Raw genomic sequence first — 17,142 nt, forward strand, 5'->3', positions numbered from 1 at the left:
GACTACAACCTTTGAGTCATAGTCATGCTCCTGAACGGGCAGGGAGGGGGAAGAGAGAGGGAGAGAGAAGAGAATAGGACATGAGTCACTCCGGATTACCTCTCCCCCCCCCCCGCTCGGTACACCCCACCATTACCCGGAGAGGTCTTTGCACACAGATCTCACTGCTGGCACAACTAGGATAGAGATGAAAAGGGGAATCCAGATTCATTGATTGCCTCTGGAGGCCACAACATTGGCACCCTTGTAGAAGGCAAAGACACACAGAAGGAGGTTCCAAACTTTCTTCACCTCAGTTAAAGTCAGCAAGCACACCAAGTAGCTATTTTAGAGTGCTTTATAGCTTAGGTGTGAAATAGTCCAAGATACACAGGAAGTCCTTGATTTAAGACATTTCAAGTTAAGAAAAATGGCACTTGATGTTTGTAAATTGCCACAACATTTCAACTTTACAATTGTGTTTCACTTCACAATATTTACCTCAGAAGGGGAGGCTCCACAAGATGGCTGCTGATGGATGGTTCAGACTCACAATGTCATTGAGACTTGCAGTCCTGGTGGCAGCGATTGCTGCAATAGGGGTGGGTAGAACTGGGTCTATTCAAACCTGGTTCAACTAAAACCAGCCCAGTTCAACTGGTTTGGACTCGAACCAAACCCCCAAAAAGGGTCTTGATCTGAGTTCGAGCCGAACCAGCCCCGGTTCTAATGAACTGGTTTGGCAATTTGAGAGGGCATGCTTGTAAAGGGGAATCCAGTGAGGATTCCCCTTTACAAGCAAGGGGGGGGTGCCTGCCTACTGAGACCCTAATGGAGCAGCGAGCGGGCACCCAAATGCAGCGCAGCAGGCGGCGCGGCTCCTCCGAATTGTTCAGACTGCGCCCAGCACTCCAGCATGGCCTAGTTCCGGCCTCCACACATGCAGAGGCCTTTCTCCATGGACAAATGAGAAAGACCCAGGAAGGAAGCAGGTGGCAAGGGGGAACAACTTCTGATTCTCTACCACCAATGTCTCGGCTGCATGTCTACACGTCTGTGTGACTGACGCATCACCAACTCTGAACAGAAGAAAATAGGGTATCTTGGCTGAGGAATCAAACCCCCATTGATAACATGGTTTCCTATGGGAAAATAGATTCTGGGTTGAGATGTTTCAATGTAAGACACAGTTTTTAGGAACCAACTGTGTTGTAAGTCTAAAGACTTCCTGTAGTATGTGCCGAGAGGGATGGGGGAGTGTGAGCAAGTGAGAGAATAACATTTTGAGGGGAAAGGGGGAAGTAGTTTCAGACCACTAGTCTGAGCTGAAAAACAACAACAGTTGAAAAGCAACTTTTCAGCTTCCTTCTAAATTGTATCATAGCAGTACTTGCTGTTTTCCCTGGCAAGGAGTTCTGTATAACTCTCAGGTTCTCTTACACACACATCCAAAGCAATAAAACACATCAGTTTGTCATGCTTAAGTTTCATATTCTCTGTGGCCAGAGAGAAAACAGCTATGTACACATAGGAAAGAACACTCAAATAAGTGGCTCAACAGGTGCATCCCAAGCAGCAGAGGTGCCTTTAGTTGCACTATCTTCCTATTCTTTTACAACCAATCCTGCCATAACTGGCTACAGATAATATGGTGAATCAAAGACCAATTGTAACTCCGTCCTGCTGCCCTAAAGCGGCTTGTTTGTGGATTCTAATGGGGGGAAATCATCCATCTATTGTATTTATATACTGCTCGATAAGTGTATCCCTAGGTAATGTATGTAATTTAAAATACAATATAAAACAAGTATAAGAATCTGGTCCACAATCTAGAATAAATGGAGCAGAATCTGCCCAACACCTTCGCCTCTACCTCTCCCCCCTCCCTTTGTGTCAACATTTAGATTGCAAATTCCTCAAGACAAGGATCTATCTCCCCACCCCACCCCCTTATGTTGCTTTGCAAGGTATCATATGTACATTGTACTATGGGGGGGAAACAGAACCCCAAAAGAAAAACTAATGGTCTTCTTACTGTCTCTTTCCTTCCCATTCCACCAGAAGATTGTCCCAGGAAAAGAGGGGGGGGGAGGGATGGCAGCAACTGTGAGGGTGGATGGATTAGTGGAATCACAAGACAGAAGACATCCTCAAATTCTCCCACTTTCATACGAATATTTAGGCTTCATGTTAAACATGAGCTTATTTTCCTATGAACTTAATAAATAATGTGGCTTGCTTTTTCTGTTGCATTTTAAAATGTTGGATTTTTAATTCTTAATGGAAATTTTTATTGTTAAACACTTCATGTTTTACGTTGCCTTGGGAGCTAAAAGCATGGGCCAGGTTCTACATGAAGTAGGGTAAAGTGGACTGCTTCAGGCAGCAGATTTCGGGGCACCTGTCAGACTGGCTTACATACTCGTTTATAACTGAACTTGCTTTGTATCCTTATTTGTATACAGAGAGAACCAAATGAAAAGCCTTAATGTCACATTTGTTCCCCTAAGCAGATATAAAGTAAGGAGGAAAATGTAATCAAGGATGAAGGAAAGGGGAAAGATTTGAAAAGGAAAGGAGGAAATGTGGATGCATGCTGAACAGAAAGAAAAAGAAAGAGAAGGAAGGAAGGGGGAGCCATCTGGTACTCTGCTTCAGACAGCAAAATGCCTTCAGCCAGGGGCGTAGGAAAGATCATGGCAGCCTCTCCCACTGCCTGCTTGCGTGGCAGCCCCCACGCAGGCCCTGACCACTGTGTAGTCATCAGAAGGCACATCAACGCATGGGACATGGCCAGCACTGGACCTGGAAATGATGCTGTTTGATATCTCCCAGCTGGTGAGGTAAACACTTGGTTCACCAGTTGGGTGCTCTTTTATCTCCACTGCAAACAAGCAAGGGAAAGAAAAGAGCACCCAACTGGCAAACAAAGCACTTGCCCTGCTAGCTGGGAGACAATCAGTGGTGCTTCCACACCCATTGCTGGCCATGCCACGTGTTGACATGCCCTCTGACATCTACCAGGAGGCATGATCAGCACTAGGCCCGGAAGCACCACCTGTCTCCCTCTCACACCTGGAAAGTGCTTTGTTTGCCAACTGAATGTTGGGGTGCCCTGGAGGCTCTCGGACACTATGTGTGCATGCATACGCACACGTGCACACATGCACTGTGGCCCAAAGACATCCCCTCCCCTCTTGTTCCACAGTGGTTATGCCACTGCCTTGAACTTGCACCCTAAAAATGGAAGAGCAAAGTATAAATATTTTAAAATCAAAGTCAGCCAGATAAATACAATATTTGCTAGGTTCAACTGAAATTTTGAAAGATGTAGGAGTCAGTGTGGGCAGATTTTAGATTCCAAGCTCCTTTACACAGGAGATGGGGGCAGAAAAATGCACGTGTTTTTATTGGAGATAAGCACTGTGATTTACTAATATGTCATTCAAGGTCACAAATTTTTTTGATACAATAACAAAGTTAAGTCTGCTCCCCAGTTAAAGAAAATTTAGGCAGCAATCCTAAGCACACTTATCTGTTCATAAAGCCCACCAAATAAAGTGGAATTTACTTCCAAGTAACCATGTATAGGCTTGTGCTGCACATCTCTTGAGTTCTACAGCACAATCTCGTGCATGGTTTCTCAGAATAAGTCCCACAGAGTTTACCTCCAAGTAAATATCCATCAGATTGCTAGTCATCTTCACAAATTTGAATATGAATACATTTTGAAGAAAAAGGCAGGGTGTTTTGTTTTTTAAGATGATGCCCACATTTCTCAGCAATAGAGGGGGGGAAACCATGTGAAATAAAGAAAAATGCAGAAAAAATGCAGCAGAAAACTAATAAACCATATAAAACATATTAACCATACTCCAAAATGTATATAGATACTAAATCACAATTCATATATATAATTTAGAAAATCAAATGCAATCAATATAAGAAACCATAATTAACCATAAACCAAAATATACAAAAATATAAGCAGTTATATAATACAAAAACTCAATTAAAGCTGTACATAAATACTAATAACACTGTACATAAATACTGATAAATATTCCAGTGTTCACAAAGTCAAGGTCCATGATAAAGTAGAAGAATCCATCCACTATTGGAAAAGAGTGAAGCCCATCACAAGAATGCCAGAAATGGAGATAACCTCTTGGAAATATAGTGCTAGAAAGGAGAAGTTGACCTTCTGTATGGACCCAATGGGTTGTTTTTCTTCAAAAGTTCACTCCAACCAGAGTATGGTCTTGTGAAAATCTTCCTGGGTCTCCCACAGAAATAAGTAGATTTAACTCTGTATTCCAAGGTTTCAACAAATGAACTTCGGTAGCACATTAAGGTATACTCAGGTATAATCAAATAGTCCTTAAAAAGCTGTCTAGAGCCAAACTGTTTTCGCATACTGCTTCATCATGAAGGACTATAAGTACATATGGGACTTCCTTAAAAGTCATGGATTTAATAATTTTCTAAATTAAATATATGAATTGTGATTTAGTATCTATATAAATTTTGGAGTATGGTTAATATGTTTTATATGGTTTATTAGTTTTCCACTGCATTTTTTCTGCATTTTTCTTTATTTCACACGGTTTCCCCCCCTCTATTGTGGATATTTTACGTGTTACCCTTTTGGTTTGTGATTTCACATGTCTCAGCAGGCATAATCTTAAAGAAGCATTCCTTCCTGTGTAGGAAAGAAAGGAGAATACCTCTTCTAAGATAGCACCTATCGCCCACAGTTTTTAGAATTAGTTATACAAAAAAGTATTCACATTGTAAAAATATGCTGCCCAAAGAGTTGTGAGCTTTGTTATACTCTATCAAAACATTTCAATAGAGGAATAAATGTAACAAGAATTACAAACACAATAGACATCCTTCTGCCTGCTTCTGCCCCCTTACTCAGCAAGTTGAGTGTCAACATGCCAGCAGTGGGGGAGGCAATCTCACCCCCACTGAGCCTGAAGAACAATATTCAGAATATATTATATATCCACTACACCCGCCACTATGTATACTCACTCTTTCTCCCCCCCCCCGCCCCAACAACAGGCCTTTCAACAGCAAAATGAAATTCCACCTGTTGAAGCAGCTCAGCCTGAGAAGCTAAAATTACCGCCAAGAATGCGCCACTCCGGTTACCCCAGTGGAGGCCCAGACACGCCATCCTGCCCCAGCGACAGGTGGCGGGGCCCCACCCATCCTCCCACGCCGTTGGAAAGAGGCTATGGGCATTTGAATGGCTGGGGGTGGGGGCAGTAGAAGAGAGAGATTGTAATAGTACTTATCGTAAAAACAGCTAAGCAGAGTGACACACACAGGGTAAATGGGGAGGGGGGAGAAGTCTCCATTTACTCCCCTTCTCCTTTCCGCTATAGTGACTTCCCTGAGGTACAAGCCAACAGTTAGAGATTTAGTTCACATCTACACAACAAGTTTGAACCAGTTTATATTCTGAACCTCCTTGAGGGAAACCTGGGGACTGTAGTACTGCAAGGATCCCAAACAGTCCGCTACATCCTTTACAGAACAGCAATTCTCAGAGGTTTTATCAGAATGCTGCCCTGGAATATAAACCAGTTTGAATCAGTTGTGTAAAGATAGAGTGTGCTGTCGAGTCGGTGTCGACTCCTGGCAACCACAGAGCCCTGTGGTTGTCTTTGGTAGAATACAGGAGGGGTTTACCATTGCCTCCTCCAGTATGAGATGATGCCTTTCAGCATCTTCCTATATCGCTGCTGCCCAATATATCTGTTTCCCATAGTCTGGGATCCCCATACCAGCGGGGATTTGAACCGGCAACCTCTGGCTTGCTAGTCAAGTCATATCCCTTACTGTTATATAGCAAGCATAAGAACACCCCTGCTGGATCAAACCCAAGGTCCATCAAGTCCAGCATCCTGTTTCACAAAGAGCCCCACCAGATGCTTTTGAGAAACCCACAGACAAGAGGTGAGGGCATACAACTGGTATTTAGAGGCATCTTGCTTCCAAGGCTGGAGATGGCCTATAGCCACCACTAGTAGCCACTGATAGACCTGAATTTGTCTAAGCACCTTTTAAAGCCATCCAAGCTAGTGGCCATCACCACATCCCATGGCAGAAAATCACATAGATTAATTATGTGCTATGTGAAAAAGTACTTCCTTTTGTTGATCTTAAATTTCTTGGCCTTCAGTTTCATGGGATGACCCTTTGAAAGAGGAAGAACATTTTCTCTCTGTCCACTCAATGCATAATTTTATACACCTTTCTCATGTTTCCCTATAGTCAACTCTTTTCCAAACTAAAAAGCCCCAGATGCTGTAGCCTTACCTCATAAGGAAGGTGCCCCAGGCCCCTGATAATCTTGGTTGCCCTCTTCTACACCTTTTCCCAGTTCTACAATCTCCTCCTTAAGATACAGTGGCCCGAACCATAGGCAGTACTCCAAATGTGGCCGCACCATAAAGCATATTCACCAACAGCTCAAGCCCGACAACCCATAAAAGCACTAGAGCGAGTGGGAGAGGAGACGTGTTCTCTTATTTATACATATATCCATTTATCAGTGTAGTACTACAGATAAAAGGATGGCCAATTTGTGTGTACTCACAACTTAGCCACAAAAACTCACCCCCTCAAAAGTGGTTCAGAAGAAAACTCACTCCATCAAATGGTAACAGCTAGGGATGTGCACGAACGGCTTGTGCAACCATGGGCAGTGGGGGGGGATCCTTTAAGAAGCAGGACCATACCTGCTCTTCAGCCACTCTTCAAAAAGCCACAGCAGCCATGCGCAGGCTGCTGGGAGCAGCACTGCTGCCATTTGAAGAGTAAGCGCCATGCCCGGAAAAGCAGTGGGTCGGTTGAGGAGCAGGTAAAATCCTGATTTTTAAAGGAACCGACCCCTGCCCCGCTGAACCAGTTCGAATGCTGGTGCCTGAACCGGTTCGGGCACATCCCTAAGGAGGTGCCAAACTGGTTCAAGCACATCCCTAGCATCAGCTTCCCAATTATGGGAGAACAAAACATTTCATCCAAAAGTATGTGTATTTAAGGCATCATGGGCACCTGAATTTTTTCCAGGAATGGGCAAAGGCTGCAATCTTATACCCTCTTACCTGGGAGTAAGTTGTATTGAATTCAATGGGACTGGCTTCGCCCACAGATGCCCATGAAAGGCACCTACCAAATCAAGAAGTGAAATCTTTAATCCTGTTTTATTTTCCTTACAAGTTAAACTGCTGACAAGTGTTTTACTAAGTGTTGCCAGGGGTCAAGTAGGATTGCCATTTGACCATCCCTGATAAACACAATTAACTTGAATCTGGATTCAAAGCACTACTCATCCTTGAGCAAAAGGCATTTGCTGTCAACCTTCAAGAGCAAACAAAATGGCCCAGTGTTAGATGCCTTATTTATTACGTTTAAATCCCGCTCTTCCTCCAGGGAGCCCAGAGTGATGAACATTATTACGCTGATCCTCACAACAACCCTGTGAGGAAGGTTAGGCTGAGAGAGAAGTGACTAGCCCAGAGTCACCCAGTGAGTTTCATGGCTGAACACTAACCACTACATCATGCTGACTTATGGGACCTAGACTTCAGCCGTGCAAATAATTCTGCAAGGGTTATCACTCATAAAACATTTTACTAGACCACCTACACATACATACCCATTTTAGTCATTTATGATTTTAAAAGAACCAACATTCTAACATGCCCATGATTGGTCACCTGGAGATGAGGTTTTGTTCACCACAGGCGACCAAGTGAGTAGCTACTTACAAGCCTGGATGAAACAATGTAGCAGAGGCAGCTGACCCAAATAACATGAAGTACAGAGTCGCATTTGGCAACAGATATAAACTATGAAAATAAAGTTTGTATATATTTGCATAATTTATTCTGCTTCTCTGAGTCATGGGGGAAGAAAGAAGATTAAGAGCAAAGCTCCCACCTTAACAATCAATTTCAGATCAACACTGAAAATCTTATTTAGCCCCCTGAAAAATGAGGTATTGCCCACATACTTTCAAGCCAATCTTTACTGTCACAAAGTAACAAACTTGCTTTCAAGGAGGATGTTGAATCCTGCACCCAATACCAAATTCCAGATGCATGAAGCACAACTGCAGGAGGACACGCACACAGCCTTGACTACCTGGGGACAGTTGTGCAGGACTGTCCACCTAATTTGCAACAACAGACCAAATCCAACTGAGCAACTAGCAGCAGGGCTTCTCTCCCCCACCCCTAAATCTGCAGTGGGGCAGGCTGAGGCCTTAGTCACAGATGAGGGAAGCAAACACTACTTGGCAGCAGTTTCAATCTGGCATCCAAGACCAATCCTGGCTGGCCAGGAGGTCCCTTGCAGACTCATTCAGTTCTTTCCCTCAAGGCACACAGGCTGGAGACAAGCAAGCCCCAAAGCAGAACTCGGGGCCAGCTCTGGTGGCAACAGAACTGGCTGGCAGGCTGATGCTCTCTGGAAAGCAGAGATGGGGGGAGAAGAGTTACATACCAGTGCAGCCCCCCACTCCTACCCCAAAACCTGCAGAGAGCTTAATTAGGTGAGTTGTTTTTGGAGAATACGTGAGGAAGAGAGAAATGAGAATTTATGCCACACACAATTACACAGGAAGGCAAAAGGACCAAGTCAAGGTCACAAAGTAAGTCACTAGACCTGAATTCTGGATGTCAACAGAGCCTCTTTAAAGCACTAACACATTCTCCCCTTTGTTTGCCCTACCATGCCATGGGGGTTAATGAAGTCATCCAGTGACTGATCCCTCTCCTCATCTACCCCGCCTGCCCCCTTTGATACTGGGAGGAAGCCCCCTCCACTGCTCCATCCCCACTAAGCCACCTCCAGCCGCGGGAGGTGGATTAACCCATTTTCTTTAATAACCACATTTGTCACCGTAAATGTGATTACAGTTCGCTGCCCAACTGGGTGCACAGTGACTGGTTAGGAGGGGGAAGAGCAAAACGCATGAGAATGGGGTGGAGGTCGGGATGGGGGTGGGGGAGGTCCAACAATGGCAGGATGGGCAGGTAATTACTCCTTCCCTCTCTGGGGATGGCCATGCTGCCTACATCTTGTTAATGTGGTCACTTTATTCACTCAGTTCTCATTTATTTCAAGAGCACGCCCAGGGAAACCATTCCAACAATCACCAAGGGCTGTAGCTGGGGAAATATAAAGATGCAGCAAGATCAATGCAATGCAACTCCCCATCCCCACCACAAACATACAAAGAACAAAAAACTCTCCCTCCCCCCACAAAACTGACAGATCAACTAAGAGTAATTCAGTTCTGCAGAACCCTGATTGCTGCAAAGCTATTTGGCCATGACCATGGAATTACAACCCTTCATGCAAAAAGGCAGTAGTAGTAGTCTTCACAGGGAACAGACACTCTGTTTTTACTCTTTAAAAACAACAACGTAGTATTCAAGTTTCTAGTCCATGTTACTAAGAGATATGCCTGAAAAACTCTCAGAGTTTCTGATTCACACACAAAAGCTAAAGAAAGGACCAGAAGGAAGGGATAGTCAGGACATGTCTTTTCCCCCCGATCCTCAACATGCCCCACCCCAGATTACTGATTCATTGTCTTACACATATCAGTTTCTCCTATGGCTGTTTCACCACATGCATGTTGCACGTACATGGTCACATACAATGGACAATGCATGTTTCTGCACATGCATGCAACAAGGAGACTCAGGCAGCTGTGGCTCCCTGCTACATGCACCCTATAGCATACACACAAAACAGACTCAATGTCCACATAGAAGTAATATCAATATAGGATATTAACTATCAGTGAGAAACCTTATTTCTCAGAAGGGAGGGGGAAATGTGCAAATCAAGTTCACACTGATGTGAATCATTTTATTTACATTACTATTACAAGCACAATTTCAACATCATCAAATGACAAAGGGAAACCTAGACCTTCTCAAAAAAAAGGTTGGGATGGAAGACCCAAAAAAGGTTAGGAGGGAGTTGGTCCCTTATGTATACTAGTCTCAGTGAAGTCCCTTAGCATTACTCATTTCATACACCCCATTACTGGCTAAGTATTTCCCACTATTTGCATTTCTGTGTTCCATGTGGCCCCACAACTGCTTTGACTAATTCACATCCATCAATTCCAGTTTTCTGTGCATTTTTGTGTGTAACATTTGACAAGAACCTGTTTTGGTTTTGCACAATACACAGTGGTGAGATGTCCAGTTATACAAAATTTCTTGATGTAAACTTGAAGTTGCCTAAATTACTGCTGTGTGGACACTTACATACAATACACATGTATAAGAACTCAGGGGCGTAACTATAATAGGGCAAGGGGAGACAGTTGTCTGGGGGCCCACTGCCTTGGGGGCCCCCCCAGAGGCAAGTCACATGACCGACTCCCCCAGCCGCGCACACGCCCGGGCTTCCTTCAGTTGTATTCATCCTCCGAAACTGATGTGAGTGTTAAGACCTGGAGCTACCAGAACAGCCTGTCTTTCTCTAGTACCTTTAAATGATTTGCATCGTCCACAATTTACAAAACCTTTTAAAAAATAATTTAGGATGTTGTATTGTGGCACATAGAATATATATATATATATATATATATATATATATATATATATATATATAATATTTTTTTTACTATGCTTTTTGCTTCCACTATTCAGCTTCATTTAAGATTTCTTTACTTCATGAGCTGAGCTTCAGTGAGGGGGGCCCATTTTAAAATCTTGTCTCTGGGCCCACTCCAACCTTGCTTCGCCCATGTAAGAACTGCTATTGTCTATTGTTGGCATATACTGTAAATTTCAGTATCTTGCAGGACGAAAGTGCAGACAACCCAAATATAAAGGCCTGGGATCTTTTATTAGAATCCCAGGTTCAAATTACAGGTTAGCCTCAGAGTCACTGGATGGAATCTGTCCTAGCAGCCTCAGTTTCTCCATCTGTAAAATGGGCAAAGCATCCATGAAACTCACTGGGTGACTCTGGGCCAGCTATGTATCTCTCAGCCTAACCTACCTCACAAGGTTGTTGTGAGGATAAAAAATAACCATATACACAGCTCTGAGCTCCGCGGAAGAAGAGCGGGATATAAATGGGGAGAGACAGAGAGAGAGGGAATGCTCATATTATGTGCTCATGTGAGAGAATGAAATGCAGAAAGTTTATCTCTTGCTCCAAACCTTTGGAACAATGAGAGATGTAAAGTGCATTTTTTTGTACTCACTCAAGAACAAAAGATGTGAATGTTATACCCAGGCACCAGTGGAAATTATTATAAGCTTTTACTTCTAGTTTTTGTTTTTTTTAAACCCATACTGGATAACAGGAGTTTCCCATGGTGTGTGATATAAAGTCCTGGGTAGGAGGAAACAGGGTAGCAATGAAGGGTTACACCCAACAATATATAGTTTTGCTCCAACATCGACTAAACCCCACTCTCTCCAAGAACTAATGAGGAGTCCTGGCTCAGATTCTCTTCCCTTCTCACCGCCTCCCTAAAAACCTACTCCCCCTTCTTACAGCTGGGGAGAGAACCCAGGAGTCCTGGCGCCCAGCCACCTCTTAAATCACAGCTGCCGACATTTCCATCGCCGGCTCTTTGTCAAAAGGAGGGGGGGGGAGAAAGAGAGCACGGCGAGCAGGAATATCATTTTTCTGGCTCGATTCCGGGGGAAAACAGTTCCCCATCGCGGGGGGGGGGGAGCGAGCCTGGAAGACCCAAGGCATGCGGAGGGCCGATCCGCGGCGGCGCAGTCCGCCTGGGAGAAAAGCAGCGACATGGCAACATAAGCAGCTTCCCGGTTATAAATAGAGACGCCGAGAGATGGAGAGCAGAAGGATAAAGGTCCGTAAATACCAGCGCTTGGGGCCACATGGGAAGGCGGCGGGCTGCGTGCCGCTCCGAATCCGTGCCCTTTTCAATTACGGGAACCCTTGGCGCTCGGGCAAGTGTTTGCTTTCTCCCCACCCACTCACGCCTGCTGGCCCCCTCCCTGCGCACCCCCTCCAGCGCGGAGAGAAGTTTACTGAGATGCCGACTGCAGGAACAACAATAGGGATTTCCCCCTCCCGTTCCCCGCTTTGCAAGGTAGGGTGGGAGGGGAGAAGGCCGAAGCAAAGCTGTCAGCCTCCTCCGCACCGCGCCCTCTGCAGAGGGGCGGGGGGGAGATAACCTTTAAACACCTCCCTGCCCCTAAAAAACTGATTAGTTGCATGGGGCAGATGAGACAAAGTGTGCGCGGTCTGTCTTCCTTAGATATGGGGGGGGGGGGTCGAGATTCCAGCGCCAATTGGCTTGGAGTGGAAGCTGCGAATCACTAGTTTCTTCAACTCACAGGGACATCAGCCCCACTAAGCTCTGGATTCAAGTCCGTGCTCTGCCAAAGACATCCTGGATAGCCTCCAGCAACGATAACTTCTCTCACCTCACCTTGAGCATTTTTATGTGCAGTGCAAAGGCAGGATACTTATGAATCGAATAACCACAGTTACCCCAACTGTGGCCACCTAATGGCGCAGCGGGAAAATGACTTTACTAGCAAGCCAGAGGTTGCCGATTCACATTCACACTGGTATGTTTCCCTATATCGGGCAGCAGCGATATAGGAAGATGCTGAAAGGCATCGTCTCATACTGCACGGGATATGGCAATGGGAAACCCCTCCTGTAGTCTACCAAAGACAACCACAGGGCTCTGTGGTTGCCAGGAGTCAACACTGACTTGACGGCATACACCCCAACTGTAAACATGGGAACAATTTCCAGATGCTTCAGCAACCTGAAGCAGAATTAGATTGCACCAAATAAAGGTGCGCGGGGAAGTGGTGGTTTGCGGGGAATCTGAATGTAAGACTGTAAGGCTGTTTAGCACAGTGCTGGGGGTTGTCGGTGGGGGACACAATTCTGACTACACCCTCTCTGCTATGGTAGATGCCAGGACAAGGGATGGGATGGGCAAGGGGTTTAACTTTCAAGACTTGTGGGACCTGGGATGCAAAGAGATAAAAAGCTGTCTCAGTCAGACCAATGGCTCTGCTTACAGAAGGGCTCTCAATTCTGACAAGCAGTGATTCTTTAGGCTGTCAGGCATAGGTCTTGCTAGGTCCTGGTTGTCACCTGAGATGGTTTTAACTGGAGATTCTGGGAACTGTACCTGAGGCCTTTGTACACACAAAACATGCACCACTGACATCTATCCCCCCACAAAGGGTCCATTCCATGTAAAGAACGACTAGTAAGTGCCCCTGGGAACTTTGTGGGGTGGGGAGGAAAGGCAAATGTTTCCATTTTAAAAGCACAATGTTTTCATCAGGAGTTTGCAAGACAGGATCTGTGCGAGACAAAAAATGACTTGAAATCCAAGCATATGTTGCTTTCATTTAAAGCTTACAGGGTTTAGAGACTCCCACATTTTTGAATGCTTGCTGTTGGAAGATTTTCAACAAGCTAATACAGCACAAACACTTCATTAGTTAACACCAGCCCATCACTAACATGTTACGGCACTTGGTTTTACCTGATTGGCCCAACCCCATGTTCATTGTTAACACTTTTTCAAAGATTTGCCTTTTAAGTTTGTGGAACTCCCTGCTACAATACAGACCAGTCAAGAGCCACAGTGATTTGTTACTGTAAGACAAACTAGCAGGCACTGGTAAGAAAGATGGAGAAAACTGATCCAAAACTATTCCATCACACATCATCACTCACTCACTCACCCACCCTACTCAAGAAATAGCAAATCTTAGAAAGGGGGTAGACATCTAGCCATAGATAACTATTCTTATTAGCTATTATTTCTGGCATTTGTTGACAGTAAGGCTGGGAGGAGCAGAATGGAGAGGAAGCAAGCAGCAGAATGAGTAATTTAACAGTGCAAAATTTGGGAAAGTAATATGCAATTTCAGGGACTTGGAAAAATCTCCAAGAGAACCACCACCACAAACAGGCAGGCTGAAAACTTCTAGGGAAGGAACAGGTTTGCTTCTCTGTCACTCCTAGAAACACATGTGCCCCTCTCATAGTGGATTCACACAACATTCACCTCACTCTTCTCCCCATCTCTGTATGAAATAGGCTCTGTATTAAAGGGCTCTTGCATGGTAAAACTGATAGTGTAGCACATCTTGAATTAATATTGGGGGGTGGGGAGCAAGAGGAGAGAGAGAGAAAGGCAGAATTGTTTCTCATGTCAGGGTAACGTGATCTCACCAAATGGAGGCCCTTTTGTACACACATTTTAACATGTCTCCAAGCCGGAAAATCACCAAATAGGAACTCTTCTTCCTCAGATATTGTTCACGTCAATTGGTCTCAAAAACAATGCATTGTCTCAGCCAAAATCTGAACATACTGTGTGCCAAATTAATATTGTCTGACTCACTAAAAGTGAATTCTGCAACCTGTATATAAAATCCTGAAGATTACGCACATTTGCATGTATACCTCTATTTATGCACCATTCATTCTGCTTCTGTTAGCCTCAGGGACCTTGGCAGAATGATGCAGCACACTGAAACTCCACCCACTCATCACTGGAAACCCCAGTTTCCCCACTGAGTTTCTAAGATTTTACCGGTTATTTCACCATGCATTTTGTATGATTTGGCAGCTGTGAGGGCTAGAAGCTTGTTTTCCCCCCTAGTAGAAGGCTGAGTTTTCTCCAGGTGCTGAACCCTGTGTGTGATACCAATTTTATACACACATCAATTATATATTTTGAAGAATGTTTGTGCAAAATAAAACTATACTTCCTGAGGATGTACAGATACCAAATTTTGCATACACAATTCTGTCATGGAAATTAGCTGAATACACTACTTTATAAACCCAAACATGCTCAGTGAAAATTTAAATACTTTTTTGTATTTTTAAAAAATAAATTCTGAATATCATACTTTGTAATTACCTACAGATAGCAAATTTTGAATGAACTGTCCTGTCACTTAAGTTAGCTGAATGCACCACTTTATACACCAGAATATGCTTGGAGAAAGGTTCAAATTTTCTATTGGCATTATTACAGAAGAAATTCTGAACATAAACATATTTAGCCCTTATTGTTCTCAATGGATTTTTAACTCTCAGTAATCAGATCAATACTTCCAAATGACATCCTGTCCAAGAAAAGCAGAAGATCTTTCTCAGATTCAAATTTACTATGATTCAGACTTACCCTATGTGGTCACTATACAACAAAATGAATAATGTTTGAAGTGGAGATTCTACAAATTCCAAACTATTCTTTTACTTCCCTTTTGCAAACACATTAATTTTAAAAAATTACATAAATTTAATTTATTTAGCTTTCCTAGAAATGTAATCTATGCAAAATGACTTTGCCCCATCACCAATGGGCCTCACTTGCTAGTAGAATATCTGTGTCCCAGAAAGGGCAGCTGATTATGGCAGCTCAATTCTCCTATGCATTCAAAGGTAGCCCCAACTGCAAGTTTCTTTAACACAAAAACTAAGACCTCACCAGTGTTCAGATCTGACTCAGTTCATCCTTACTCACAACCCACTGTCTGGTCCCTCAAAAGCTAGCCTTGTTTGCATGACATACACACCTCTGTCATTTGTGCAATGTGACCCACACAAGCAAAAACATAACTAGAGGTATTGCCCATTATCAGATGGCAGTTGATTTAAAACATAAATAAATTCAAGTAACAGAAACAGCTGGCTAGAGAAATAAAAAGCCTCCCCCACTCTGCCTTCAGTCCGAACTATCATTAGGTTTTAAAGTCTTTATCTCTAAGCAAATCTCCCCCAGATTGGGAGATTAACAGGGCACTGTTTGCAATCCAGCCGATGAAACTGGGAGACAAGGGTGTATTGGAAATGTTTCTTTTGAAGATAAATGTGGAGAAACCACCACTGCAGATCGAAGTGGGGTAGAAGAAAGCTGTTTTCAGGAAAGCAGTGGTATTCTTGTTCCCACACACCCCACACTGTTGCACCCATACTGTGAAAGGACCAGAGCTCACCCTCCTCACCCCAACTGGAACTGACTGCACAACATATACCTCTACAAGGACAGAGTCCACTTAACCTGAGGAAATCTTTTGCAGGAGACATATGGTGCAAACTGATCTTAAAAGTCACTGGGATGGGGGAAGAGCTCTCTTCCTCCCAAGAATTATATTTGGGGATTACCTATGATGATTTACTGCAAACCATGTGTGTGTTTCTGTCTATGTGTGTGTCTCTCTCATGCTCACACACTGGAAATATCTGCAATTTTCAGGACACACACAAACAGAAATAGTATCAACTCTTAGGAGGGAAATCCCAGTATCAGGTCTCACAAGGTCCCATATAAATTTCTGTCAATTCCTCCTTTATTTTAATTAGTGTTAATAGACAACACAGAGCTGCTTTTTTTTTTGTTTTAAGAGAACACATCAAAATAAATCCTCTAATTTAAAAATACTTTAAAATAAATTCTGGATCATTATATTGCTTCAAATGCTTATAGCATTATTCAAACAAAGGTCACTGTCTCAAATGTCCAAAAACAAGAACCCCCACACCCTATGATAAGCCGTTGAAAAATGAGGTTTTGTTTATAGAATATGCAGTAAGTATTTGAGTTTTGCCTCATCTAAATGACTGCTGACATTTAGGGTCAGGAAAGAATTTCTTCCCAGCTCAGACTGACTATTTGAAAACTGGGGTTATTTTTCATATCTTGGTTATTTTTTGTAATGTGTTGCTTGGCTCAAGTACCAGAGTGACCAAGAATTATCCAGCTTGCAAGTTCCATCTGTTTGTCCATCCCTGGTCTGTTTGGGATAAACTGTGACCCAAAGGATTAGGCCTGTGCTTCATCCACTCCAGTTAAATTGCACCGTTGCATTGGTGCCATACAGACAATGGCACCTTTTGGACTGCACTTCTGGATGGAGGTCCAGTCCCCCGCAGGCCTGGGGTGCCTTCAAATGCTGGCCTTGGTAGCCTCCAAGCCTGCCCACTACAGCCATGGGCGAGAAGGCTGCCAAGCGAGCACAAGGCCCAGCCGCTTCCACCCAGCCATTCAACTGCGCCTGCCTGTGTGACGCCATCATGATGGGGCCACATCACCATGTCAGCGTCATCACTGGTGCAGAGCACCAGTGTTCTAATTTT

At 43.9% G+C, this 17,142-nt stretch overlaps 1 protein-coding gene across 6 annotated transcripts in view; it reads right to left on the reverse strand.

The window, feature by feature from the left end:
* RARA (retinoic acid receptor alpha) overlaps window positions 1-17,142 on the reverse strand; it is a 219,414-nt gene that overhangs the window by 139,096 nt on the left and 63,176 nt on the right. Inside the window, exon 1 of one of the 6 annotated variants that reach the window (XM_053261943.1) lies at window positions 11,870-11,889. The exons of the other annotated variants lie outside the window; for them this stretch is intronic. The gene's annotated coding sequence lies outside the window, so the exon portion shown is untranslated. Of the gene's footprint in view, window positions 1-11,869; window positions 11,890-17,142 lie in introns of those variants that run through there. 6 annotated transcript variants of the gene reach the window in all.

The sequence above is a fragment of the Hemicordylus capensis genome, chromosome 6 (assembly GCF_027244095.1).
Source record: "Hemicordylus capensis ecotype Gifberg chromosome 6, rHemCap1.1.pri, whole genome shotgun sequence".
Taxonomy (NCBI): Eukaryota; Metazoa; Chordata; class Lepidosauria; order Squamata; family Cordylidae; genus Hemicordylus; species Hemicordylus capensis.